Source organism: Delphinapterus leucas, chromosome 21 (genome assembly GCF_059928025.1).
Source record: "Delphinapterus leucas isolate spDelLeu-1000000601 "Yukka" chromosome 21, BTC_Dleu_Yukka2, whole genome shotgun sequence".
Lineage (NCBI taxonomy): Eukaryota > Metazoa > Chordata > Mammalia > Artiodactyla > Monodontidae > Delphinapterus > Delphinapterus leucas.
The window spans coordinates 17,971,384-17,999,126 of record NC_143149.1 but is presented as its reverse complement, the minus strand read 5'-3'; the positions used below and the strand labels follow the sequence as shown (position 1 = coordinate 17,999,126).

The 27,743-nt window shown below is 37.5% G+C and overlaps 1 long non-coding RNA gene across 3 annotated transcripts in view; it reads right to left on the bottom strand.

The window, feature by feature from the left end:
* The window catches only part of LOC149744433 (uncharacterized), a 120,422-nt gene that overhangs the window by 46,504 nt on the left and 46,175 nt on the right, over positions 1 to 27,743 (bottom strand). Inside the window, exons 4-5 of one of the 3 annotated variants that reach the window (XR_016391153.1) lie at positions 26,147 to 26,284; positions 2 to 4,417 (exon numbers count right to left, since the gene is read on the bottom strand). This is a non-coding gene — a long non-coding RNA (uncharacterized LOC149744433). Of the gene's footprint in view, position 1; positions 26,285 to 27,743 lie in introns of those variants that run through there. The other 2 variants (XR_016391154.1, XR_016391152.1) reach the window with 2 other exon arrangements.

Below are 27,743 nucleotides of genomic sequence, written 5' to 3'. Positions count from 1 at the left end.
GTCATTGTTCTTCTTTCCACCTAAGTTTCTAATCATTCATAAATTAACGAGAGGTCCTAGAATCAGGCTAGTGACTACTTAAAGCGTGAATGTCTCATTTTTGTCAAATCCTTTCATAGTCCCTGTGTGGAGTACATTTCAGCCAATCCAGAAATTTGCATGTTTTTGCACACTGAAAATATACTACATGCATTTTTACTTTCTCTCACTGTTCTCTTTGGTTGGCAGCTGAGAAAAGTATGTTCCCTTCTCGAGTTCTGGTGACTTTGTTCATTTGCTGGTGGCTGATAAATTTATAAAGCTAATAGTCTTGAAGCAAATTGTATCTAAGAATCGTCAAAGCACCGTGAGCTGATCTTCCAACATGGTTAAGCGCAGGGGATATACCCTCAGCCTCTGACAACTCTGGCTAAGGATGCTACAAACATCATCACACAACTAGGAACTCTTGTGCTCAGTGACTTGAGATCTCTTTGGCAGACTCAGCTAAACCTGATAATATTTAAGTGATACCCCAAAAGGCCACAATTCTTCTGCAGGAAGTGGGGATACCAACAATTGTAAATTAACAACATAAAACGGGAAAAGACAGTTGAGTTTTTGCTAATGTAAGGCAGAAGCAGAAGATGGTTGACTGACACAACTGACACTAAGAAAACTATCCCTAGTTTTTCAATATAGCAGGCAAATGAATATGGCAGATAAATGCACTATCAATTTTATTCTTACAACACTGATACTTTAATCCTGACCTTGAAAAGGCTTCTCCATACACAAAGCCTTTTTGAAATGACACTGTACCAGAAAAAAAAGTGAAACAATAATCTATCTAGTGATGAACTTTTATTTGGGTATTTACTGTGTGCCAGGCAACTAAGTGATTTATCTACATCTTGTGTCATTTAATCCTTAAGACAACGTGAGGAGGTTACTATTGATATCCACATTTTACAGATAGAAAAACTGAGGCTTGGTGCTGAATCAGGTCTATTCGATATCAGGACCCAAACTCTTAGGCCTCCTCTGAGATCACACCCCGGTAGTTTGTGTTTCTTCCACCTGGCTTCCTATCAGTTAATGGTAAGGGCGTTTGACATATACTGATAATTATAAAAAAGCAGGTACTAAAAATAGTGCAGGGAAGATGACAGCAGGTAATTGATTGATTTCAGGCTCTAAGATAAAGGAAAAGCAAAATTCACAGCAAGTTCTAGGCTTCCCTATAGGAAAAGCAGACCGTTGACTATGTAATGACATTTAAAGAGACCTAAAATCTTCCTTTACACTGGTATTAAACATCTTTCTCACCAGTCTTTTCTAGAGCCCGACATTAAGCCTTAACCTCCTTAGGGACTTTTTAAACGACACTTGTATCTTAAATGGGTCAACCGATGTGCTTCCTAGGAAATGGAACATATTAACTAATAAAAAGAAGGAATTAATTCATCTACTACCATCCCTTTTCAATTAACAGAGACACACATCTAAGTGTAAAGATTTCTGGAAAGAGTTTCTTCCCACTCTACTTTGTCACGTCTTAGATGTCCCCTCATCCTTTCACTAAAACCCTCTTGCCAAGGTGACCTTGTTGTTAAACCCACTGTTTTTTTTTCAGTCCTCATCTTATTCTCTCCAGCAGTCGACACCGTTGACAGCTTCCTCCATTTGAAAAACCCTCTTTTTTTGGTACCAGAACATCACATTCTCCTTGTTTCTTATTTCTCTGCCCCTTCCTCTCAGTTTCCTCTGTGAACTACTCCTCTTTTACTCTCCATCATGTGTCGAAGTTCCTCTGGGCTCTGTCCCAGGCCTTTACTCTTCTCTCTATATTAAGTCTGGGTCATCTCATCCACTCATGTAGTTTTAGTTACTATACTTACATGGACAACCTTAAAATTTCTACCTTCAGCTCAGAAGTCTATCCAGAGTTTCAGATCCATAGATTAAAATGTCTCCCAGATCTGTTAGACATTCTACAGATGTCTTAAATTCCACAATTCCCAAAATTCAGTTGTTATTCTCCAACCCCAAAATATGTTCATCTTCTGGTGTTCTCAATAAATGGTCCACCATCTACCCAGCTGCCAAGGGAGAAACCTGGGGTGTTATAGCCCTTGTCATTCTTCCTCATTCCCCACATCCAATCAGCCACCATCTGCTGTGTGTTCTACCTCTTAAATATTACTACTACTATCTATCTTCTACTGTGCTCTGCCCTCACTATCACTACCGTAATGCAAGACATCCTCTCTCCTCCAGAATGCTGCAACCAATTGCAACCAAGATCTTCATGCTACACGGTCTTCTTTGCCCACTCTTGGCAAAACCATATAATTTATCATCAAAATCAAATTTTATGATTGAAAAGGGACACTATTCATATTGACAGTAGAACTATAAGCAAAAATTGGATCTGTTTGGGCTTCCCTGGTGGCACAGTGGTTGAGAGTCCGCCTGCCGATGCAGGGGACACGGGTTCGTGCCCTGGTCAGGGAAGATCCCACATGCCGCGGAGCAGCTGGGCCCGTGAGCCATGGCCGCTGGGCCTGCGCGTCCGGAGCCTGTGCTCTGCAATGGGAGAGAAAAAAAAAAAAAAAAATTGGATCTGTTCTAGAAAATCAGGACATGTGATCATACTATCAGGCTGCAGTTAGAGAGACATCCTTCAAAAGCACATCCCTCACCATGTCACGTGTTTGCTTAAAAGGTATCCATGGCTCCCTCATTGCCTTCTGAAAGATGGTCAGACTTCCCAACAAGGCTCGGCATGGTCCCCACTTGGCTCTCATGCCTCATCTCTCACCCCTTTATCTCACCATTCTTCTGCCACACGTTAAATTCCCCCAAATTTATATACTCTCTCTTGATCCTAGAATGTTCTTGTGCTCTTGTGTCTTACTAAAAGTCTTTGTCTACTTCTCTGCTACCAGATTTCTTCAGGTTTCAGGCTAGATGCTACATCCATAGAAAAGTTTCTCCCAACCCTGAGAACGGACTGCTGTGCCCCTCCAGTGTGACACCAACACAATGCTTATCCCTATCCATGTGGCACTGCTATTGCTTAGTTTCTTATCTTTGTTGGCCATGAGATTATACTAGTGCCAGAAATTTCCTATATATAAGGCACTTAAAAGCATAAAAGTGATTTAAGGTTAGGGTGGAAAGGGAACAGAAAAGTAATTTGAGGTTAGGGGTGGCTAGCTAAATTTAATTAGTAAACATTCTATTTTTACTTATACCTACTGTTTATTGGTATATATTTAGAGGGGATAACAAATACCATAGGGGTAGAGGGCTTAAAAGTTCTCATAAACTACATGTTAGTACCACTAATGCACAAAACCAGAGGTCTGAAAGCATTTTTTTTTTTGCATTACGTGGGCCTCTCACTGTTGTGGCCTCTCCCATTGTGGAGCACGGGCTCCGGACGTGCAGGCTCAGCGGCCATGGCTCACGGGCCCAGCCGCTCCGCGGCATGTGGGATCTTCCCAGACCGGGGCACGAACCCGTGTCCCCTGCATCGGCAGGCGGACTCTCAACCACTGCACCACAGGGAAGCCCTGAAAGCATTTTTGACTAAAACCTCTATCAATAAATAGTATGAGCATGCACTCTTAATATTTGGATTTTATAATTTATAAATTAAGCACATGTTCTAGTATACTAATATGTGATGTCCCATCTAAACATTCTCAGAAACAGAAATTAAAATTTTTCTAAAAAGGCAAAATACTGGCTCTCAATTTTTCTATACCTCAGTGGATCATCTATTGATTCCTCTCTGAATATCATTTTTAAAAATGGGTTGTGAAGGCAGGAATGGTAGCAGGTTGGCTGCTGTAACACCAACGCCAGGCCCAGCACAAAGCCCAGCACATAATAACCATCAATAGTTATTGAGTGAATGGAAGAAAGATTGGACTGGAGGATGGAGTGGCTTCCAGGGTGAAGTCAGATCCCCAGGAGGATCCTGTGGTATTCCATGGACAGCACGTAGGTGCTGTGGTTAGGAGGAGGAGGATTTAGCTGGGGAAGTGTTAGGAAGAGCAAATCCAAGTGGAGAAGTGAAAGATCCTCAAACAGAACAATAATCTCCACAGAGTAACCCGGGCTTCATGTAGTATATTATTATCAATTATACCCACAGAAATTATGTATTGGTTAATGCATTTGAGAACAAAAGCATTATGAAGCCAAGTGCAAAGAAACAGAATCCCTGGTAGCCATGTGATATTCACCATCACTGTGTCTCAAAAGTGAAATTCAGTGTTGCCACTTTAAGTTGAAAAACCAAAAGGAAGAAAGACAAATCTTTTGTTACCTCTTACTTTGTGTCAGTTACTCTTCTGGGTGTTTCACAGAAGTTACAAATTTGTGTCAGCATTTTTCCTGCACTCTGGGATTTTACCCTCCAACCCTAGAGAGGAGGTAAGATGAGTATGCAAATAAATACAAATCAAATAGAATAAAATAGCTTCAGGAATTATGGTACCAATAAATTTTGGATTTTATGCAACAGTTTGGATGTTCTGTGATTTTATTATTTTCAATGACACTGCATATAATGTACAACTAAAAGGTATTTCATTTAAAAATCTTTACAAGAATTTTCTTCTCAAAGTAATTGTTCTGAAAAAAAATGCTTCTTAATATAACTATGTTGCCCAATATTGGTTGTTATTTAAAAAAAAAAAAGATTATGGGAGAGTAATGAAGGGCTAGAGGGGTCTGGAGGAGAAAGTCTTTCACCAAGGGAATCAGAAACAGAATTGTGAAGAAAGCATTCAACAGCAGAAGAAACCATAAGCAAAAGGAAAAGACAACCCTCAGAATAGGAGAAAATATTTGCAAACAAAGCAACTGACAAGGGACTAATCACCAAAATATACAAACAGCTCATGTAACTCAATGTCAGAAAAACAAACAACCCAACCAAAAAATGGGTGGAAGACCTAAATAGACATTTCTCCGAAGAAGACATACAGATGGCCAACAAACACATGGAAAGATGTTCAACATCACTAATTATTAGAGATATGCAAATCAAAACTACAGTGAGGTATCACCTCACACCAGTCAAATGGCCATCATCAAAATATCTGCAAACAGTAAATGCTAGAGAGGGTGTGGAGAAAAGGGAACTTTCCTGAACTGTTGATGGGAATGTAAATTGGTACAGCCATTATGGAGAACAGTACGGAGGGTCCTTAAGAAACTAAAAATAGAGCTACCATATGACCCAGCAATCCCACTCCCAGGCATATGTCTGGAGAAAACCATAATTCGAAAGGATGCATGTACCCCAATGTTCACTGAAGCATTATATACAATAGCCAGGACATGGAAGCAACCTAAGTGTCCATCGACAGAGGAATGGATAGAGAAGATGTGGTACGTACATACAATGGAATACTACTCAGCCATAAAAAGGAATGAAATAGTGCCATTTATTTGCAGAGATGTGGATGGACCTAGAGACTGTCATACAGAGTGAAGTAAGTCAGAAGGAGAAAAACAAATATCATATATTAACGTGTATATGTGGAATCTGAAAAAATTGTTATAGACGATCTTACTTACAAAGCAGAAATAGAGACACAGATGTAGAGAACAAACATATGGATACCAAAGGGGAAGGGGGTGTGTGTGGGATGAACTGGGAGGTTGGGATTGGCATATATACACTATTGATACTATGTATAAATTATATAGCTAATGAAAACCTACTGTATAGCACAGGGAACTCTACTCAGTGCTCTTTGGTGACCTAAATGGGAAGAAAGCCCAAAAAAGAGGGGATATATGTATATGTATAGCTGATTCACTTTGCTATACAGTAGAAACTAACACAACATTGTAAAGCAACTATATTCCAATAAAAATTAATTTAAAAAAAGGCATTCAGCTAAACAACAACAGCAAAAAATATGGAAAGGATTTCATCAAGCAACACTGACTGTAGGTGGATAGAATGGGCAAGCAAAAGGCTTTTAACCTACATAGATAGTAACACTCACCATAGTAACAAATGTCACCATGGAAGGGGACAGTCAGGACCAAGCCAGCTTAAAAAACATAATTGTTAGGAGCCCATCAACAAAATGTTGAAATGTTCTACTCAACCATGAAAATAATTTGTAGACCCTAGGAAATAATAATAGCTTTTGTAAAACTCACCCATATTCCTTATGCAGAACTTCTTTTGGTTGGGGGGTGGGGGACAAATAAAAATTTCTTCCAAAGAGCTTGAGTATGTTCAAGATGGAAAAGATACCTTCTCTGCTCTTCGTTAACTAAAATTGTGACTTTGATCCTCCCTTCACTGAAGAAGGGAAGAATCAAGCTTGATACCGTCATTGAAGAGTTAGCTGTTGATTCCCCCATCAAAGATATTCTAGATGTTGAGAAAAGTTACTGAGAGACAGAAGCAGAGTTCTTCTGCTGGCCATCACTGTAAGCATTGACATTTTCTCTTCCTAAAGCCAGTGAAAACCTGGCCAAAAGAAGGAAGGAAAAGAGGTGAGATCCAAAAACATTTACAAGGTAATATCATCAAGGAAAGTTTTCCAAAGACATGCAAGAAAGGGTGTCTGCCTTCCAAGATGAAAAACACAAATGTACTATGTAAGTAAACATATCATCATCTCTTTTTATATCTGAAAATTTGAATGGGTTTTGTAAAACAAATTTCAAGCATTTTTAATGACTCAAAATACTAGCAATTACTAATAGGATTTGGGGGAGACAGCTAAGAAGAGATTCATTTCTGAAGTGAAAGTAATCAATATGCTTGTGAATATTCTTCCATTTCATATATTTTCCTTAAGATTTCTGCATTAAGTGACTTTTCAGACCTATAATTCACCACCACTGATGTCAGAAAATAATAACCCATTGTTCTGGCCAGATAATAACAAAGGAAGTTTCTCAAAGGATCGTGGAGAAAGATGAACAATGTCTATAGTCTGTCAGAAGTTAAGCAGGAAAAAAATTGTTTTCTTTGTATCCACCTCACTTCCAAAAATAACATTAAATTTCTCAAGATATGCAAACAACATGGTGTTTATGCTCCTCGAGAGAAAGGATCAGACCTGATAGAGTCTTATTGTGTTCAGTGAGTGGTAGATTGCATGAGTTAGAGGATTGTTTCAGAGGTTACAGGCAAACACAAGTCCCATGGCTTGAATTCTGATGCTTTGATTCAGGAGCACTGGCTGGTTTTTTCTAGGGTGATAGGAATGAAAGTCACATATTCTTACTCTTTTCTGAAACTAAGACAAGAAGCTGACATGACCTGGAAGCCAGAATATCTAATGAGTTTGAGTTCCTCTTTCTGGAAGAATGTTTCAAATTTTCATAAGTACATTTCAGATTCATTCTACTAATTTTTAACAGCTTTATACATACCAAAATTTTATTTTTTATTTTTTGCAGTACGCGGGCCTCTCACTGTTGTGGCCTCTCCCGTTGCGGAGCACAGGCTCCGGATGCGCAGGCTCAGCGGCCATGGCTCACGAGCCCAGCCGCTCCGCGGCATGTGGGATCTTCCTGGACCGGGGCACGAACCCGTGTCCCCTGCAACGGCAGGCGGACTCTCAACCACTGTGCCACCAGGGAAGCCCCATACCATAAATTTTTAATGTACAATTCAATGGTTTCTAGTAAATGTACAGAGTTGTGTAACCATCACCACAATCCAAATTTAAAACACTATCACCCCAAAATGAAACTTCATGCTGTTTGCAGTCACCCCTTACCCACACTCCAGCTCCCCAGGAAATTAATCTGCTATCTGTCACTATAAATTTACATTTTCTGGACTTTTCTTTTAATGAAATTCTACAATATGTGATCTTCTGTGTCTGGCTTCTTCCACTTAACATAATGGTTTTAAAGGTCATCCATGCTGTAGTATGCATCACTACTCCATTCCTTTTCATTGTTCAAGAGTATTCTGTTGTATGGATACACCAGTTTTTGTTTACCTGTTCACCAGTTGATGGACATTTGGACTGTTTCCTTTGGGGGGCTAATGTGAATAATGCTGCTAATGAACATTTACATACAAGTCTTTGTGTGGATATATGATTTCATTTCTCTTAGGTAGATAACTAGGAGTGAAATTGCTGGGTCATATATTTATGTTTAACATTTCTAGAAACTACCAAACTACTTTGCAAAGTGGCTGCAGCATCATTCTACCTAACTGTAAATTTCCTGAGCACCAGATAAATATCACTGTGCTTTGAACAAACCTTGATTTCCTAACCCAAGTGGACTCTAAACCTCTCCCAGCTCTTAGCAGTTAATGTACTTCCATCATTCTATCATTTTCTACTCTATGTATTACTCAAGTGATATAATTTGATGAAATTAAATACTGGTTACTTGGAACCATTAAGAAATCTGAATACAAATGGGCTTTGAAAAGTTATCCGTCTTTTTTGTAAAGCAGCTTGAAAATGTCAGAAACATTCATATCACTGTTACTTTTACTGTGAAGAGTTCCATCAAAGTGGTGAAGGGCTGACGACGAGTAAGAAGCATCGTCGTGTGATTCGGGAAGATCCCTCAGTAAGTCATCTCCATAAAGAGATAGAGGAGAGTCCTTAGATTTAGTCTTTAGAGTGGTGTGACATTTCTGTGAAAAACAATATTTTGTGAGACTGTTGCTTGAGAAGCCCATGAAAAATAAAAAAGGAAACGAAACACTGTTCACAGATCAACACATATCTTTTCTCCTTGAATGACTTCTCCATTGTCAACCTCAAGAGAGCCAAGCTACCACCATGACTTTCAGCAGAGATCTTAATACCAGGACTGAAGCAGTCAACTTTTCACAGGGAGAAGAAAAATGTAAATTTCACTTAAAAAAAAAGAAAATCCACGTTTAATGGAAGAATAAGGCCTCCCCCTAGTGGATAATTTAAGAATTTGGTTTCCACAGTCTAATTTGGGATTTACACAGTAAAATATCATAATTGATACATAGAATGAGTTATAAAATAGAAATGCTAATAATTAGTTCTTACGTGAAGCCCATCAAAACTTGAAAAGGATTCCCTAATCTTTCAAGGAGACCAGGAAAGTTCACAGTCACCAATGATACATTTAAAAGTAAACTTTTAGAAGCATGGAGAACATTTAGCTAGGTGATCAAAAATATATTCATCTCAAAGCAGCAGTGACTCCGCATCATAATCCTCAGCACCGTATGAATTGCCATGGTGCCCAGGCCATCAGAGTCTAGGGTATTTCCCTCAGCAGCCCTGTGGATTGACCAGATTTTCCAGAGTCAGAAGACAAAAAAATGTGCTTCTCAGTCAGGTCATTTGGGGCTATAATAGGATTTTTATAACCATATATAGCAGTCAAATTGTATGGCTTTTATTATGAGTTTAATTAAAATTCTAGAGAACAACAGATTTGAGGATTATAATTGTTCTGTATTTATTAAAACCTCAGCACCTGTGCAGTGATTAAACAAAAATTATGCTAATCTTTGAGGATTCACCATGTTATAGGCACTGGTAAGGACTTCGTATAAATTATTTTACATAATCCCCAAAACAGTCCTAAACTTCTGCCTTTTACAGATGAAGAAACTGGCACAGAAGTGGTAGAACTGGAATCTGAGCCAAGAAGTCCAACTCCAGAGATCACATCCTTTATCTCTGAATGGAAACAGAAACAAAGTCAGTAAAATACAAAGTGATTGTATATTTCTCAATGTGTTTAAGGAGAAGTGTATATCCTTTTCTAATTTATATTATTTCTTTGGTAATTTTAAAGAAATTGCTAACATCTCAATTCAGTTTTAGAACAAGCACTGAAGTGACAACCAGAAGTCCTAGGCGCTTTGTTTCTGCCTTTCACTTCCCTTTTGACCTTAGACCATTCATTTAACCTCTGTAGTGAAATGACCTGCCTTTTTTCCTAGTGTTCCTGGTATTGAAGCCATAAGGTGTTATATTGAAGTCAATGGGATTAGTAGGGTCACCGCTGAAGTGCATAAATGTTCCCACACCCACTGAAAGACAGTCATAACCAAACATAAAATATGAATCCAGACCTTCAGTTATGAGAGAAATGCAGTTGACAGAGCATGAGGATCATTTGGTACCGCATCCCTGCAGCCTCCGTTTCCTTTGCTGTATAGTAACATCGACTAGGATTCAGTGTTTCTATGTGGTAGAGCTGTTAGCCTTTGGCAAGGCAGCTCTTGGTTGTGCAGGATTATCTCATGATTGCAAGACAGTTAACATCGTTGACCCCCATCTTTAAAATGCTAGTAGAGCCCCACACATCCCAAAAGTCACTCCTATGGGAAATGGTACAACCTCCTGGGGAAAACCATGGCAAAGATCCTTCAGGCCGTGGAATCTTTGTGTATTACTTTGCCCAAAGTTTGTCAAATACAAAGAGATTATCATTAAGGTCAACAAACCATATGCACTTTGAGACAACCACTCAACAGCATAGATGGTTGCTTTGGGGGGTTCACTGCACCCAGTGAGGAAGACATCCAAAGCCAAGGAGGGCACTTGAAATGTGTGGTAGTGGTTCCTGTAGTCATCTTGCTTTTTGGTCTCACTGCTGACTTTTGGCAGACTTAGAAACTAGCATTTGAAAAATGGCACTATGATTTTTGATCCTCTGCATGAAATTGTAACTGATCAGACACAGGGAAAAGCAAAATAAGGCTTATAGGGTGTGGGGATAACGCTTGTGTGTATAAGGGTTAGTATAGTTCAAAGACACTCTGGGTTGCAAAATAAATAAAATGCGTTCCTTATTTTTCTATAGTTCAACCTTAATTTCAACACCCTATTCCCCATAACAACAGAAAATTGATCTAATCATTCAAAACAAAAAACCAAGGTTTTCTCAGCATTTTTAAATTTAAACTCAGTATACCTCCTCTCCTTCATTCCTTCATCATTTGTGGGGTTGAGAAGCTAATCACAACAATAATAATAACAACAGTTAAAGTTTTTGAGCTCTGCATTCCCATCCCCAGACAATGCTTTCTATCATGATAGATTGGTCTGCGTTTTATATAAATGGATTATACACTATGTACTCTATTTGCTTTCTTTCATTCTCTTAACATAATCACTTTGAGATTCATCCATATTGTTACATATCAATAATTCATTCCTTTTATTGTATGGTTATACTTCTAATTTCTATCCATTCAATAGCTAATAGAATTTTTGGTTGTTTACAGTTTTTAACCATCACAAATAGAGCCACCGTGAATACTCATGTTCAAGCCTTTTTGTGAACATGTACTTCTATATCCTTGAGAATTCTTGAGTAAACACCTAGAAGTGGTATGGTGGGATCATATGGTAGGTGTACATACATCTTTTTAAGAAAATGCCAAACTTTTTTCCAAAGTGATTTTATCATTTTACATTCCCACCAAGAATGTATGGAAAGTTCACGTTTCCCAACGTTTTATATAACCAGGCTTTTTCAATGTCAGTTATCCAAATGAGTAAGTAGAGGTATCTCACTGTGGTTTAATTTACTTTTCCATAGTGACTAATGATCTTGGGCATCTTGTTATGTGTTTATTTACAATCTGTATAACATCTTTGAAAAAAATATCTGTTCAAAGATCTTGCTCGGGCTTCCCTGGTGGCACAGTGGTTGAGAGTCCGCCTGCCGATGCAGGGGACACGGGTTCGTGCCCCGGTCCAGGAAGATCCCACATGCCACAGAGCGGCTGGGCCTGTGAGCCATGGCCGCTGAGCCTGCGCGTCCGGAGCCTGTGCTCCACAACGGCAGAGGCCACAACAGTGAGAGGCCCGCGTACCGCAAAAAAAAAAAAAAAAAAAAAAAAATCTTGCTCATTTTCTATTAGACTGTTTTCCTTTTATTAAGTAGTAGGACATTTTTATGTTCTAAAAACAAGTCCTTTATCAGATGTATGTTTTGCAATATTTGATCCCAGTTTTGTTTGCTTAACAGAGTAAAAGTTTTCAGTTTTGATAACGTCTACTTTACTGATTTCTTTTGTTATGAATTGTGATTTTGGTGTTGTATTTAAGAAAACTTTTCCAAGGACAACATCACTAAAGTTGTCTCCTATGTTATCTTCTGGAATTTCTAAGTTTGTGAACCATTTGAATGTACTTTGTGTCTATGTTGTGAGGTAAGAGAAGCTTTAGTTTTTGCATGTGGCTATGAAATGGTTCTGTACCATTTGTTGAAAAAAGTGTCCTTGCTCCCCCTTGAATTAAATTCCTCATTGAATCCCACTAATCTATTTGTCTATCTTTACACCAATATCACACTTTTGTTTTTACAGATTTACCGAAATATAACTGACATATAACATTGTGTAAGTTTAAAGTATACCATGTGGTGATTTGATACATGTATGTATTGTGAAATGTTTCCACAACGAGGTTACATAACACATCCTTCACCTCATATTAATACCATCTTGTAGTTGTTATGGTGAGAATACTAAAGTTCTCCTCTCACAGCAACTTTCAAGTATAAAATACATTGCTGTTCAGGGAGATCAGCTCGGTGCTTTGTGACCACCTGGATGGGTGGGATAGGGAGGGTGGGAGGGAGGGAGACGCAAGAGGGAGGAGATATGGGAACATATGTGTATGTATAACTGACTTACTTTGTTATAAAGCAGAAACTAACACACCATTGTAAAGCAATTATACTCCAATAAAGACGTAAAAAAAAAAAAAAGCAACCTAATACAAAGCAGTGACAGCAGCAGGTCACTGCCCCACACTTGGGGTAGAGGGGGACTTGATCTACTTGTAGCAGCAGCATAGCAAAAAAAAAATAAAATACAGTGCTGTTAACTATAGTCACCATGCTGTATACAGACCCCCATAACTTATTCATCTTACAACTAAAAATTGTACCCTTTAACCAACATCTTTCCATTTCCCCAACCCCTCAGCCCCTGGCAACCACCATTTTACTCTGTTTCCATGTGTTCCACATATAAATGAGATCATATAGTATTTGTCTTTCTCTGTCTGACTTATTGCACTTAACATAATGCCTTCAAGCTCCAACCATGTTGTCACAAATGGCAGGATTTCCTTCTTTTTATAGCTAGCTAATACTCCACTGGATATATATATATATATATATACCACATTTTTTTTACCCATTCATCTGTCATGGACACTTAGGCAGTTTCCATATCTTCACCATTCTGAGTAATGTTGCAATGAACATGAGAGTAAAGATCTCCCTCCCAGATCCTGATTTTATTTCTTTTGGGTTTATACCCATAAGGGGGATTGATGAATCATATGGTAGTCTTAATTTTTAAAGGACTCTCCATATTGTTTTTCATAGTGGCTGCACCAATTTACATTCCCACCAACAGTGCACAAGGGTTCCCTTTTCTCTACATCCTCGCCAACACTTATTAGCTCTTGTCTTCTTGATGACAGCCATTCTAATAGGTGTGAGGTGATATCTCATTGTGATTTTGATTGCACTACCCTGATGATTAGTAATATTGGACATATTTTCATGTATCTGTTGGCCACTTGTATATCTTCTTTGGAAAAGAAAACTGTCTATTCAGTTCCTCTGCCCATTTTCCAATCATATTTTTTCTATTGGGTTATTCATATATTTTGGATATCAACTCCTTATCAGATATATGGTTTGTAAACATTTTCTCCCATTCTCTAGGTTACCTTTTCATTTTGTTGATTGTTTCCTTCATTGTGCAGATGTTTTTTTAGTTTGACATAGTCCCACTTGTTAATTTTTGCTTTTCTTGTTTGTGCCTTTGGCATTGTATACAAGAAGTCATTGCCAATACTGATGTCAAGGAGCTTTTTGACTGTTTTCTTCCAGGAGTTTTGCAGTTTCCGGTCTTATGTTTAAGTACTTAATCCATTTCAGGTTCATTGTGAATGGTGTATGATAGGGGTGCAATTTCATTCTTTTGCATGTGGACATCGTTTTCCAACACCATGTTTTGAAGAGACTATCCTTTCCCTATTGAATATTTTCGGCTACCTAGTCAAATATTAGTTAACCGTATATGCATGGGTTTATTTCTGGGCTCTCAGTTTTGTTCCATTAGTCTATGTGTCTGTTTTTATTCCAGCACCATAATGTTTTGATTACTATAGCTTTGTAATATAGTTTGAAATTTCTTAGAGGGAAAGCATTCAGTCTTTCACCATTAAGTTTGATGTTAACAATAGGTTTTTCATAGATGCCTTTATCAGGTTTAGGAAGCTCACTTCTCAATAAGAATTTTTATCAGAAATGGATGTTGGATTTTTTTCAAAACTTTTTCTGCATCTAATAAGACAATCATATATTTTTCTTTTATAATCTGTTAATGTGGTGGATCACAGATTTTCAAATATTAAACCAGTCTTGCACTCCTGTATTAACCCCACTTGATCATGATGTATTACCCTTATAAATATTATTGGATTTGAAAGCCATTGGTCTATAGTTTCTTGTAATTTCTTTCTCCAGTTTTGGCATCAGGGTAGTCTTGAAATAAGTTGGGAATAATTTTCTGGAAGAGGTTGTATAAAATTGGCATCATTTCTTTGATATGATTAACACATAATATATTTTAACTCAATCTTTTTGAAAACAAATGTAAGGCAGGCCAATATTATCACCATTTTACAGAATAATAATTTACTTGTCCAAGGGTCACAGTTTATAAGTCATGGAGCCAGAATTAGACCTTTGGCCATCTGGTACCAAAGGCCAACTCATAACTACTTCACTATGCTGACTTCTGTCACATTCAAATAAAATGAAATCAATACTTTTAATTGTTTGCATATTTTATAATCCCATTTAAGCCTCATAAGTTAAGAATAAGAGCATGGCAGAGAGAGGAAAAGACCTTTGCTAAGGAAATATCTAGTCTTTGGAGGACTAACAGTATCACAGCACGTTAAAAGGGAAACCTTTTTGCCCCAACTTTTGCTGCGGTTACAGAAGGCCCAGAAACAAAATAAAAGGTACAAAATTTGCAGAAGGGGAGGACACACAATCAGTCAAGGGTAAAAAACAGTTTGCAGCTGAAGAGGCTGAAGTAATAAAAGTTGGAGAGCTGTGATATTTTCTCACCCACCTCCCCTTGCCACATATCTAGAAAGGGGAGATCTGAGAAGACCACTGGTAGAGCCAGAAGTTTCCTCCCAATTGTTTGAGAGGCAAAAGAGCTGTGTTTGACTCAAGTCTGAGAAGAGCAAATGTAAAAATCTATGCACAAGTTTTCTGGGAGTAAACTGGATGTTCTAGATATTTCCCAGGCTGAATGAATCCTCTTCAAAGGCCCACCCCTGAAAGAACAGCCAGCCAGGTAAGCAAAACTCCTCAATGAGATGCTATGACTCGTACCACCAAGAGAAGCTCTGAGAATGAGTTCTTCAGCTCCCTTAAGCACAGTGATTTCTCTCCCACACCACACATTCCACCAAACCTAGAGTCTGCTGAGGTATCAAACTTGTTCCTCCTCACTATGTCCAAACAGCTTACCCCTATTTCGTAAAACTCCCTTGATAATTCAGAGCACATGCCATCAGAACCTGATACCCTTCATTTACTGAGAATTTTATCACCTAGCTTATGTATGTCTTTCAACCACTAACCATATCAATTTGGATGACTCGCTATGCCTGTAAATTCAACACTTTGGCCACCCACTCTGCCTCTAATAATTTTGTCCTTCATCTTACCTCTTCCACTAATAAGTACGTCATCTCCAATATCTGGGTTTCAATCATCCCATTCTCTGGTCGTTACCCTCTATTGTTTGAGCGTGCTCCTCTAGAGCTGGCACTCCAATAATCCTTACTCCAAGGACCCACTACAACTTCCAACCTGCTGACCTGACCACCGTTTTCTGCTCTATCACACATCTCATGCCTTCACTTCCCTCCTTACCCAGCTTAGATTCCATGACCTATCATGATCACCAACTCATATACCCTCAATTCCTTGATCCTCTCTCCCCTCCTTAAACTCAGCTAACAAAACATCAATCCTAGTTAAATTCAATTCTAAATCCAACCCTGAGTTCTCTATATTGATTTACTGGATTTCTTCATTATATACCTTGTCCAAGAATAATTCGTGGGTGCTATATTCCCTGGGCCCTTGCATTTTTGAAACTATTCATCTGTAACCTTCATACCTTAACTGAAACATGCCAAGTATAAATATTTTTGTTCAAATTATTTTCCTTTCTTGAATTTCCACTGTCTTCTGGCAGCAAGCTAGTGTGAAAAAATTTGTGAAACCAGTCTGATTTTTAAGTGACTTTTTTTCCTTGGACACTAAATAATTAATTTTCCTTGAGGAGCAGTAATTTCACCTTGATATAGACTGGTGTTTATTGCCCTGGAACATAGTGTGCCTTTCAACTTTTAGATGTTGTGACTTATTAATTTCTTCATTTTTGAAAGTTTGTTTATAAAATTATATCTTAGAATGTTTTTCTGCTTTTTTAAAACTCTGGAATGAGTATTACACTACTTCAACATTTTTAATTAGTTCCAAAACCGCCTTTTGTATTCAATTTATTTCTCTATCTCTCCCAAATTATCCTCTTGTCTATTCTCTTCAGCTCTGACTTACGGTTTCATGTATTCTATAGCCTCTCTAATTCTTTTAAAAATGCAAAGCATTACTTGTGAATATTTTTCTTTTGTTTTCTGAGGTATGTATTCAGAGTGCTCTGCATGGGAAATTCATTTATTTCATTTTTTAAAATAACCATAGTAATTTCTCATAGTTGTTATCCTATTTCTTCTCATTTCATGCACATTAGACAGACAGCTCTTCTTTTTCCCATGTGGGAACTCTCCTTGAACCCCTTCCCATCATATCTAAGACCTAAGTGCATCTGACCTTCAGAGCACCAGTGAGGAGACTGGGCATTAATACAGTGGTTCGCTGTGCTCTTCTGTTCCTTGGGAATAAGAAGTGAGGAAAGGGAGGAAACACTGCTGTGGGCTTTTGAGATTGATGATCCCTTCTCTATTTTCCTATTACTTCTGTAAAATCCCGTTCTGTATTTTGTTTTGTCCAGTCAAATGTTAACTTATTTCCCTCATTCAGAGTGAGTGCTGAGCCTTCACTCCACAAAATATTACCCTTTCTTGTTAGATTTATTCATCCTCTTTTTGCTGAATACTAAGATCCTAAGTTCAAATGGGAGGCTTTCATACTAGCCATTAGTCTTTCCCTGTGCCATAAATACTATAATAAAATATTATGAGGGATTAAATTAATAAACTTAGTTAGAAATGATCTCAGAATGAAAACACGAGCCGGAAAATTGGAAACTGCTGTACATCCCTTCTATCTCTAACCTGCCCATAAGCTCAACTTTCTGAAAATGATTTTAATGTTGTCATTCCTTACTAATGACTGCAGAGAACCTCAAAGGAACTCTGTTTCTTTTTATTCCAACCTATTGACAAATAGGCAACATGTCCAGTATACCATGATCTTAAGCACTCCTTCCAAAGCAATAGCCCTCCTCCTACCCATTTAGGAAAAAAAAAAAAAAGTTGCTGAGTCCGAAGTCACAACATTCTAAAGGATTTCCTTTCAATTTAACCACCAAAGAGATTCCTATCAAATATACAGTGCATATGAATGTATGACATAAGTTTCCAAAGAATTGTAGCTCCAATTTGACTAAAATGAAAAGTTTAGTCCTATTAAAATTAAAACTTTAAAGCCATGAGGGAAAACATCACTTTCCACTGTTTCGATTATCACTTTATGCAAATGACTTCTAAATTTAAATCTCTTTTAAGAATCAGAAACAGGTTGGCAGATTCCCACAATTTATCTTTTTGCTCCCACTTCAAACTTACTAAGGCCAAAAGAAAACTTCATATTCTCTCCATCAAATAGGGTTTTTTTTCCTGTTTCCTCATCTATTAGTGCCATTACCAATCTATCAGACATATATGTGACAGATTCTAAAAGTCATCTTATTTCTTTCTCTTTATCAACAGTTCCTCAGTTAATCAGTCATCCAGTTTTGTAGATTTTCCTCCACCTTTTGAACCAAATTGTGTTTCTTTCTGTTTATTCACACACACCACTGGGAAGTTCAGACCTTTATTACTTTTCTCCCAAGTTATTACAACAGCCAGACTTCTCACGATTATAAATATTTCCTTGAACTTGATCCATTTAAGGTTACTGTAAAAAAACACAGTTCTGACCATGTCACTACCAGGTTGAAAAACCTTTGCTGGCTCTCCAATACCTACTTAACCTCCTTTCATTGTTTTCAATATCCCCCATGATCGGGGTCCAGACAACCTCTATGTCATAGTCTTCTGTTCACAAAAGCACACACGGTCCAAACCCAACAATTTACTTACTGTTATCAAACAAACCCTATTTTATGTCTTTAATGATGTGGCTACTTCTGTCAAGAAAGTCCATTCATTCTTTCCTCTCTGGCTTCACTGCTACTTGCTCAATTCTATTCAGACTTCGAGGCCTGGATCAAACAGTCACTCTACTACAAAGCATTCCTCCAAGTCCAAAAGGAAATAATCTCCTCCTTATATGACTTTTTAGTGCCAACTAATTATTATTCTCATCTTATAATTACTGTATTTTTATTCTCATTTATTTTCTTTCTATTCCCCATATAAAATTCTTGAGTGCAAACTTGGAGCCATGTTCATTTTTGTGTTCTCAAAGTCAGAGCTCAAGGCCTTGCCAATAATAATTCTTCCACAGTCTGAAAGCTCATTGAGAGCAAGGACCAGGTAGGCTTTTTAAAAAAAAAATCAGAACTCTATCACTACCACTTAACACAGTGCCTCTCACTATTTTGAATGAATGTTGAATGAAATAAATCAATTCAGCAATTATTCATTGAAGTCTTCATTGTTGGCTTTTATTTGAAAGACATCCGAAATTCACTTTTTGGTCAGAATATGTAGCAATGGATCAAGTTCAACGAAATTTTATGTATATGCAGTGCCAAAAAGGTTCTGTCTTCACATAACGACATGTTTTGCTAAAGATAATGAAATAGTGAAAACACATCTATTTTTGGTTTTCATGCACCAGCACATGTAATGCACAATTTTGCTCAAATACCAAGATAAATTATAGTCACCTCTATATGCAATTGTCAATAGGGATTCTAAAATCTATGAAATAGTGCTATTTACATAAAATATCTATGTGAGATCATATACTTGTGGTGGTTCCAGTTGAGGGAGATGTTATTGATTTGTTGTGGTTTTATCATTTATGGAGAGCTGGTATTCAAAGGGAGAGAAAACACAAATGTCTTTCATTTTCTTCTCCTAACATATTAATAACAATAATATTTGATTCTTTCAAGTTTCAAAGCATTATTTCATACAATATCTTACCAAAATAGCCAAAAATCCTTTAAAGCTGTTTCAGTGATAATATGGGTGATAGAGTAGCATTCAGGAATTACTCTGGACTTTAGTCTTCTTCTCCATAAATGAAAGAATTGTACTAAATGACTTCTGAGGACCCTGCCAGTTCTAAGTTTTCATTATTTTTAGTGAAGTTTGTCAGTTCAGTCTTGAAACTGATCAAAACGAAAAGTTCCAAAATGTTTGGAAAAAGTGATAGCAACCTTCAAGTAGAAAGTTAAATAATAAAAATTGATTTAAATTTAACTCAGTTTCTATGAAATATAATACACATATTTTTGCAATTTTCCTATATAATTTAGAAAAACACTCTTGCAAATAAAACTGCCCAAAATATATTTCTGATTTCAGGAATCTGGTGAATCTTGAACCAGTTTGGTAACATTTCGATTGATCAGTAGAGGGCACACTTGATTCAACATATAATACACATGAAAGCTGCTTGCTTCATTTCGCCTGGAAAAAGGTCTTAGCACTGCACTCAGGAAACTTAAGGCTAGAATTATTAGTTAGTTTTTTATTGTTGTGTTGGTGGTGAAAGGGATTAGAAAAGCACAAGAAGATTCGTTTATTGCCATTTAGCTGATGGTAATATTTCTTCCTGGGAAGAAAATTGTTCATCTACTCTTATCTTTTCTCATCTCAGCATTGGTTTGCAGGGGCCTCAAATGTTTTCAACAAGGGACAGCAACAATTTGGCTACAGAAAACAGGATTTTTTTCCACTGAGATGATACAGCCCATCTTGTGATAGTGGCTCCTCTTTCTCCACCCTCCATCTCTTTGCATTGTTGCCTCTCTTTGTGTACCCATGCCATTAGTATTGAGAGGACCATTGTCCATTGTAAGAAAATATAAAAGAAGATCATTAGAAGTTCAGATTTCTGTAGTGGCTCTTTGGGGTTTTTGATCAACACAGAGGCTGTCTGAAAAGTGAAACATTTCCAAGGCGAATGTGCTGCCTGACTAAAGAATGTGAGGACCCTAAAAAGAGCCTGAAAAAAACCCACCTACCAGCAGGCTAGACAAAGGCTACAGGTTGGGGCCTCTTCTTTGAAAGAGCTGATTAATGTGAGGTCTTGTTACCTGCTTTATCAGTGTTTTGTTATGAGTGAAAGGTTTCAGCATTCTTAATTTGTCTTGGGGATGGGAAAAGGAAAGGCAAACTTGCCGGACAGGGGTCCAAGGGTGAGGTAGATCCATTTGCCCTCAGTGAGAAATAACAGACACAAAAGACACAGGCTCTTCTACAAATTCATACTGAACGTTTTTTCTAAAAAAGCAGACCAAAGGCCCTCACCGCTTATCCAGTTATCTTGAAGAATAAGGTATAGACTCTGGAGGTTGCTAAAAATAAAAATTATCCATTATGCTAAAGCAAAAATGGATTCAGAGAACTGAATAGGGGAAAAAAAAATCTGTTTTAGGATGTAGTGGGGAAAGTAAACAACACTTGTGGAAGATAAAAATTCATGATTGTTTGAATTGTGTTACTGTAATCCTCTTATTTACTAGGTTATGCTAAAGCACATTTAGGTATAAGGTCTCTAGGAATAATCTCATAGTATGTCCAGTTTTTAAATTAATTACCAAATACTTTTTCATACCAACTATAAAATTGGAATGCACGTGCCATGCTCTGACAATTTGGAGGTTGTTTTAGACAAGAAGCAGAATGTGGCCTTTTACAGTGTTTTATTTCTGGTTCCCTGAAATTTAAGTCTTAAGAAAATATTAGGAGACACATGCCATAGTTAATGACAAATGTCCAGTACGTACTGTCAAGGGATGAAGAGAGAAGGGGTAGAGTAAGATGCTTGTTCTGGGTGTTTCGTAAGAATTGTTTAGTGAAGACTGCCATGTAACAGAAGCTGATACCTGTGTCAACGCATTAGTTAGTCACAGATACCAAGTGAAAGATATAACAGCGTTGTTAATTAAGTGGAAAATACCCTCAATAAGTAAACAAATGAGAAACTGTTTGAAAACATATGGCATCTGACGCAGACAGTTGTTCCACAAATTTTAGCTAGTAATCACAATCATGTAATGTGTAAGGACAATTTGGTCTGATTGGGTTTATTTTTTCAATGTTTTCGTTAGCATTTTGATCTCACATCTAATATAAATTGCCTTAATCTTTTCTTTCTCGTTATGCCCAAACTTAATAATATAAGGTAAGAGAAAAAATGGTTAAAATGCATATACATACATTTATTTATATCTATTTATATACGTACATGTAACTTTTTGCCATACAAGATTGCTGGTTAAACACGTTAGCTTAGTAGTTGAATAATACATAGTTTCTGCTTTCTTTTACAGTATTTAGTGACCCTGAGCACTAACTGACTTGCACTACTAGACTGTGTATACACTCGGTTGTAAGCTTATTTCAAGATACGTATCTTCCTGATTTTTATACTCCCTAAGCCCAGCACAGGCATTCTTATAAAAGTCTGCTTTCAAAAAATGCTTGCTGAATGAATGAGCCCAGATCAGATACAACCAAATTTTTAAATTATCTCACTGTTTCCATCAATTGTTTTTAAAAAAGAAGAAGGTATAAATTCCCATCCTCCCAAAGCACAATGACAACTTCTAGTTCTTAGTAAGCACTCTGCCACCTCTCTGAGCCCACCACAACAAGCACTAGTTCAAGCAACGGAAACTCTGTCCATTTAAATCTTGCAGCAAGAATTATGGTCTCCTGGGGAACAGAATTCCGTAAGATAAAAAAAAAAAAGGAGAAATAAATAAATAAACAAATACTTGTTTTAATGAGACTATTTATCAGCGATGCCTGTCTGCCTTGATAGGGGAGGAGGAGAGGCATGGGTTTGAATCCTCACTCTGCCTGGCCTTGGGCAGAAAACTTAATCTCTTTGAGACTCAATTTCCTTGTGTGAAAAATGATGATAATAATATCTCTGTAAATTTCCTGAGGCTCCTTGGAAATACCATGGCCCTTTTCCATCTAAATGGAAGCCAGACATCTTTCAGGAGGATTTGTCACTGTGCCATATTTCCAAGGCTTAAAAAGTTAGAAATCATTACATGTTGCACGTTGAGCTCAGCTCACCTCTAAAGACCTGCTCTTACTGGAATGGCTGACTCCTTTTAGATCTTCTCAGAAGCCCCAGGACCACGCCCACGGAAGGCAGGCTCTCCCAGAGTTGTATTTTTATTTAGGTGACAAGCACTTAGACGCAGCAGGCACTGTCCAAAGCACTTGATAAGCAGTAACTGATTTAATCCTATGACCTTGATGCCACCCCTTGAAATATGGCCTGTGGTCTTGCTCTACTTAATAATCTCTTCTTTGTTCTTGAATAATTCAGCCTCCATTCCTAAAATAAATGCTGAGCGATGACAGTAGTTGTTCACTGTGGGGAAAAGTTTTAAGTGCACCCTAGAAGATTTGATGGGGAATATTGCAGAAAACCATATAGAATTTTATTTCAAATGAAAAGAAAAAAAACGTATCTTCCACCTCAGCACAACCATGAGATTGACAGAGAATGTTTCCTGTCAGCAAGGCTAGATCCAGGAGAAGAATCCAGACGTCTCTCTGCAAAACTAAATACCATTTTGCAACTCTTTCATTTTTTTCTGAAGCTTTGAAGTAAATGAGAGTAGGACCAAGCCTAGTAAATTACCTGAGGACTGAAGCATTTTTGACGTAAGTCTTGAGATATTTCTTTGCCTACTTCAGAACACTAGCCTTGTTTCATGTCAGAGCCCTGAGTGACAGAAACGATGATGGACAGACTGGACAGCAAGCCTTGCTCCCCTGATGCCAAACAGAGAGCACAGTCACCCAGGCTGCTGCTTTCCAGAGTCCTGAGACTTGATTTGCATATATATTTAACTATTTGGTTGCACCAGAACTGCTCTGTTAGCATCTTTTAATACTGGTATAACATGGTGATTGTGACAGCAGCTTGGTTAGGTAGACAGGCTTGATTAGAGACCAGGCTCTAACACTTATGAACTGTGTAAATCTGTACTGGTGGCTGAACTGCTTTTTGCCTCAATTTCTTCAGTTATAAAGTAATTATAATAGAACCTACCTCATAAGTGTGTTGGGAAGATGAGTTAATGCATCTGAAGCACTTACCACAGTATTTAACTCATAGTGAGTAGTTGTTCACATTACTATTCTCCCAGGTTATTCACAGCAATGGACCTAGATTGCTCTTTGCTGAGTGCACTGCTTCCCAAACTAAATTCTGAAGCCCACTATTCCCTGAAGGTCAGCCAAAAGGAATTCTCTTCTTCAAATAATCTTGGAAAACACTGCATTTGCCTTGGAAATTCAGAATGCACTGAAACTGAACTATTAAAGACTTTGAGAGAAAGACCTGCAATTAAGAAGTCTATTTTATTTTGTTTAACCCTATGAGTCTCAAATATAGAAGAGTACTTGACCCTTAAGTTCCACAGTCACTTATTCGTTTTTGTTAGTTCATCTGTGTACCCTTCACTTCAAGGTCTTAATTTTCCTGAAATGAGACATTTCATTTCTTTTTAATGTACATGGAACATCAAACAGTGTTACAGGTGCTTACTTTTTACACATAAGAATAGTAGGTCTTTGCAGATATAACTGAGTTAAGGACCTTGAGATGTAAAGATCACCTGGATTATCTGGATGGGCCCTAAGTCCAATGACAATGGTCCTTATAAGAGAAAGGTAAGAGGATATTTGAGACACAGAATAGAGGACACAGACAGAAGAGGAGGAGGAAATGTGACCACAGAGGCAGAGATGGGAGGGATGTGGTCACAAGCCAAAGGATGCTGACAGCCATCAGGAGCTGGAAGGGACAAGAAATGGATTGTTCCCTGGAGCCTCCAGAAGGAGTGAAGCCCCGCTGATTCCTTAATTTCAGCCTTCTAGCTTCCAGAATGGTGAGAGAATAAATTTCAGTCATTTTAAGCCACAGAGTTGATGGTCCTTTTGTTTACGGCAGCCCTAGGCAACTAATACTCTGTTTCACCACTTACAAAATGGGGTTAATAAAAGCCTACCCTGGCCTGCCATCGTCAGAACAGTGCCATGAGGATCAGATCTAATAATGTATGTGAAAATACTTCTGCAATTTAAAGTACTTATGCAGATATGACATTATGTTTATCATTACTGTGTGAAATCCACAGGTTTTCTTGTTTCCAGTGGAAACAATGATTCTAACTTTTGTTTCCTTGGCAACTTTTCTGCTTTACCTTATTCCTTTGCTTTTTTGTTTCGTTTCATGAGAAAAAAATCCAGCATCCTCACCTCTTCCCATTCAATACCCAGAGTGGCAAATACTGAACTCCTTAGGAAAATCTCAGCTATATTTGTCATTCACTTCCTGAGGCTATAGTTGCATATATATTTAATTATATAACTTATATAATTATACAACACATAATATTAATTACATAATCATTGATTATATAACTGTATTATAATTAATGATGTTCAAATTTAAATAAATCCATTGAGATAATGGGGAAAAGAGTATGATAAATTAATATTAATCTAGATTGCAATGAAATACCTCAAGTTATTAAATGACTCTCCAGAGACATTTAGCATGATATTTCAATTTTAATAAAAGATGTACTGGACACATTTTAATGAAATCTGCCTCTCTGGGCTCTAATATATAAAAATAAATATATTAGCTTTCCTCAAACTTTTTCCTGAAAACCACAACAGCTCAAACCGCAAGAACTATAGCTTTTAAAACTAACCAAATGCAATTAGAGATGCTCCCTTCCTTACAGAGAGGCACAGGAGAGCTTTCCTTTGTTAGAGACTGGCTTCCTTAACTTCCGCAAGAAAAGAAGCTCAGAGATGGCACATCTGTCAAGAAGCATATTGAAGGAGCCAACGTAGATACTCTCACTTTCTTTTTGAAACTGTGTCCTTTTCTTATTCATTTCAGCAATTGACTTGCCTACTCCCAGCAGTGATCAAATTTCCCTTTCCTTTTAAAGTGAGAATCTTCATTTGATAGAATCTAGACTTGACTGGATATTTAGCTCAGAGTGGCAAGCACTGAGAGTTTCCAAGGGGTCTTTTACTGTGGTATTCAAATTTAAATTTATTTCTAGAAACTGATTCTTCCTCTCTCAAATCATCCTAAATGCTATTGGAAATTCAATAAATGTGTAGGGAACTTTGCTGAAACCAAGGAGGATTCCCATTCCAACTCTTCTTTTTTCTACCACACTTTCTCTTCACAATCCCAACTACCCTCTGAAAGTTCTGAGAAGACTTTTCCTGAAAATGTTTTACATTTTTTTAAGTGGTTGTTCTGTAAGAATGAGTTTTTTTCCTATTTTGTTTGTGGCTTTCTCCACACTTATCTCAGTTTGGTTCACGTGTCCCTGTAAAACTTCCCCATTCACATCTGTAACATTGTTCCAAGCCTACAGTTTGTCAAGGTAACTATGACAACTGTTCATCCTCTTGATGTGTCATACGCTCTTGTAAATCATAACAGGTGAATGATGTGGGAAAGATCTTCAATGGCATGAGCCATTAGTCCAACAAATTCCTACAATTTGCCCTACTGAAAACCAGCATTTTTATGTCTTATACTATCCATCCTACAAATGTATAAGCACCAAACACCAGGAATGTTTCTAGGAAATGAGAATATATCTGTGAATTAAAGCAACAAAAATCACTGTCCTCAAAGAGCTTACGTTCAGGGCTTCCCTGGTGGTGCAGTGGTTGAGAGTCTGCCTGCCGATGCAGGGGACACAGGTTCGTGCCCTGGTCCAGGAGGATCCCACATGCCGTGGAGCCATGGCCGCTGAGCCTGCGCATCTGGAGCCTGTGCTCTGCAACGGGAGAGGCCACAACAGTGAGAGGCCCACATACCACAAAAAAAAAAAAAAAGCTTACGTTTGAGTGAGCAATAGCAGTTAATTCCTACTATGAGTCAAGTACTATTTTTAGTATTTAATATAAATTAACTGATTTAATCCTTACAACAACCTTATGAGATTGATATAATTAGTATCACCATTTAAGAAAAAATAAAACTAGGGCAGAAAGAGTTAAATGTCTTGCTCAGAGTCATAAGAATGAAGTCCACTTTGGCTTTTTCAAAGGAAAATTAAAATGCAAACATTTAGAGAAGATTAGAATAGATCTTCAATGCTTAGCTCAGCACTCAATAAAATCTAGTGAATAAATTCATCTTCATTGTACTATTAGAGGATGTCTTAGTTCATTTGGGCTGCTGCAACAATATACCACAGACTGGTTAGCTAATAAACAACAGAAATATATTTCTCACAGTACTGGAGGCTGGAAATCTGAGATCAGGTACCAGCGCGGTGGGGAGAGGTCCCTAACCTGGGTTGCAGACTTCTCATTATATCCTCACATGGCAGGAGGGGCAAGGAAGCTCTCTCAGGCTTCTTTCATAAGGGCACTAATTCCATCTGTGAGGGTTCCACCCTCATGACCTAATTACCTCCCATAGACCCCATCTCCTAACACCATCACCTTAAGGGTTAGGTTTCAATATATGAATTTTAGGAAGACACCAACATTCAGACCATAACAAAAGAATTCTGTTATGCAGCTTCTTTTTACAACCAACACAACTAAAGTTGTTAATATGAAAATGATAATATTTTCCAAATTTAAAAATTATAAAATCAATGTAAAAATTATTATTCTAGGACTATAAGGAAGGTACAATTGATGGTTACTTTATTATTGAACTACGGCTTTTAGTAATAAAAATCATTTTAGCACATCACAGTTCATAACTGTATGTACATTATATCATTATGTGATTAATGTCTCTCTAGAGCCACTCTCCTGCATTTAAATGTGCCCTCCACAATAGCAAAGATTTAGCAAAATAGTATAATGCCTTCTATATCAGAAATTTATAGGTTTAGCACTTACCTCTACGTTGCATTATGAGCATAATGAGGATACTGACTACAGCATGTAGCAGCCAGATATATGCACATTAATTTTCAATGAGAATTACATCCAATAAGAAACTCCTAGTACACAAATGTCCCAAGATAATTCAGTGGGGAAAGAATAGCCTTTTCCACAAATGATGCTGGGACAATTGAACATCCTCATGCAGAAGGATGAATCTGAATCCTTATCTCACACCATACAAAGAAAGTAACTTGAAATGTGTCATAGATCTACATATAAGAACCAAAACTATAAAACTCTTAGAAGAAAACATAAGAGTAAATTTTGGTGATTTTAGATTTTAATACTTCAAACACATGAGGAAAAGAAAACATTAACAGACTGGAC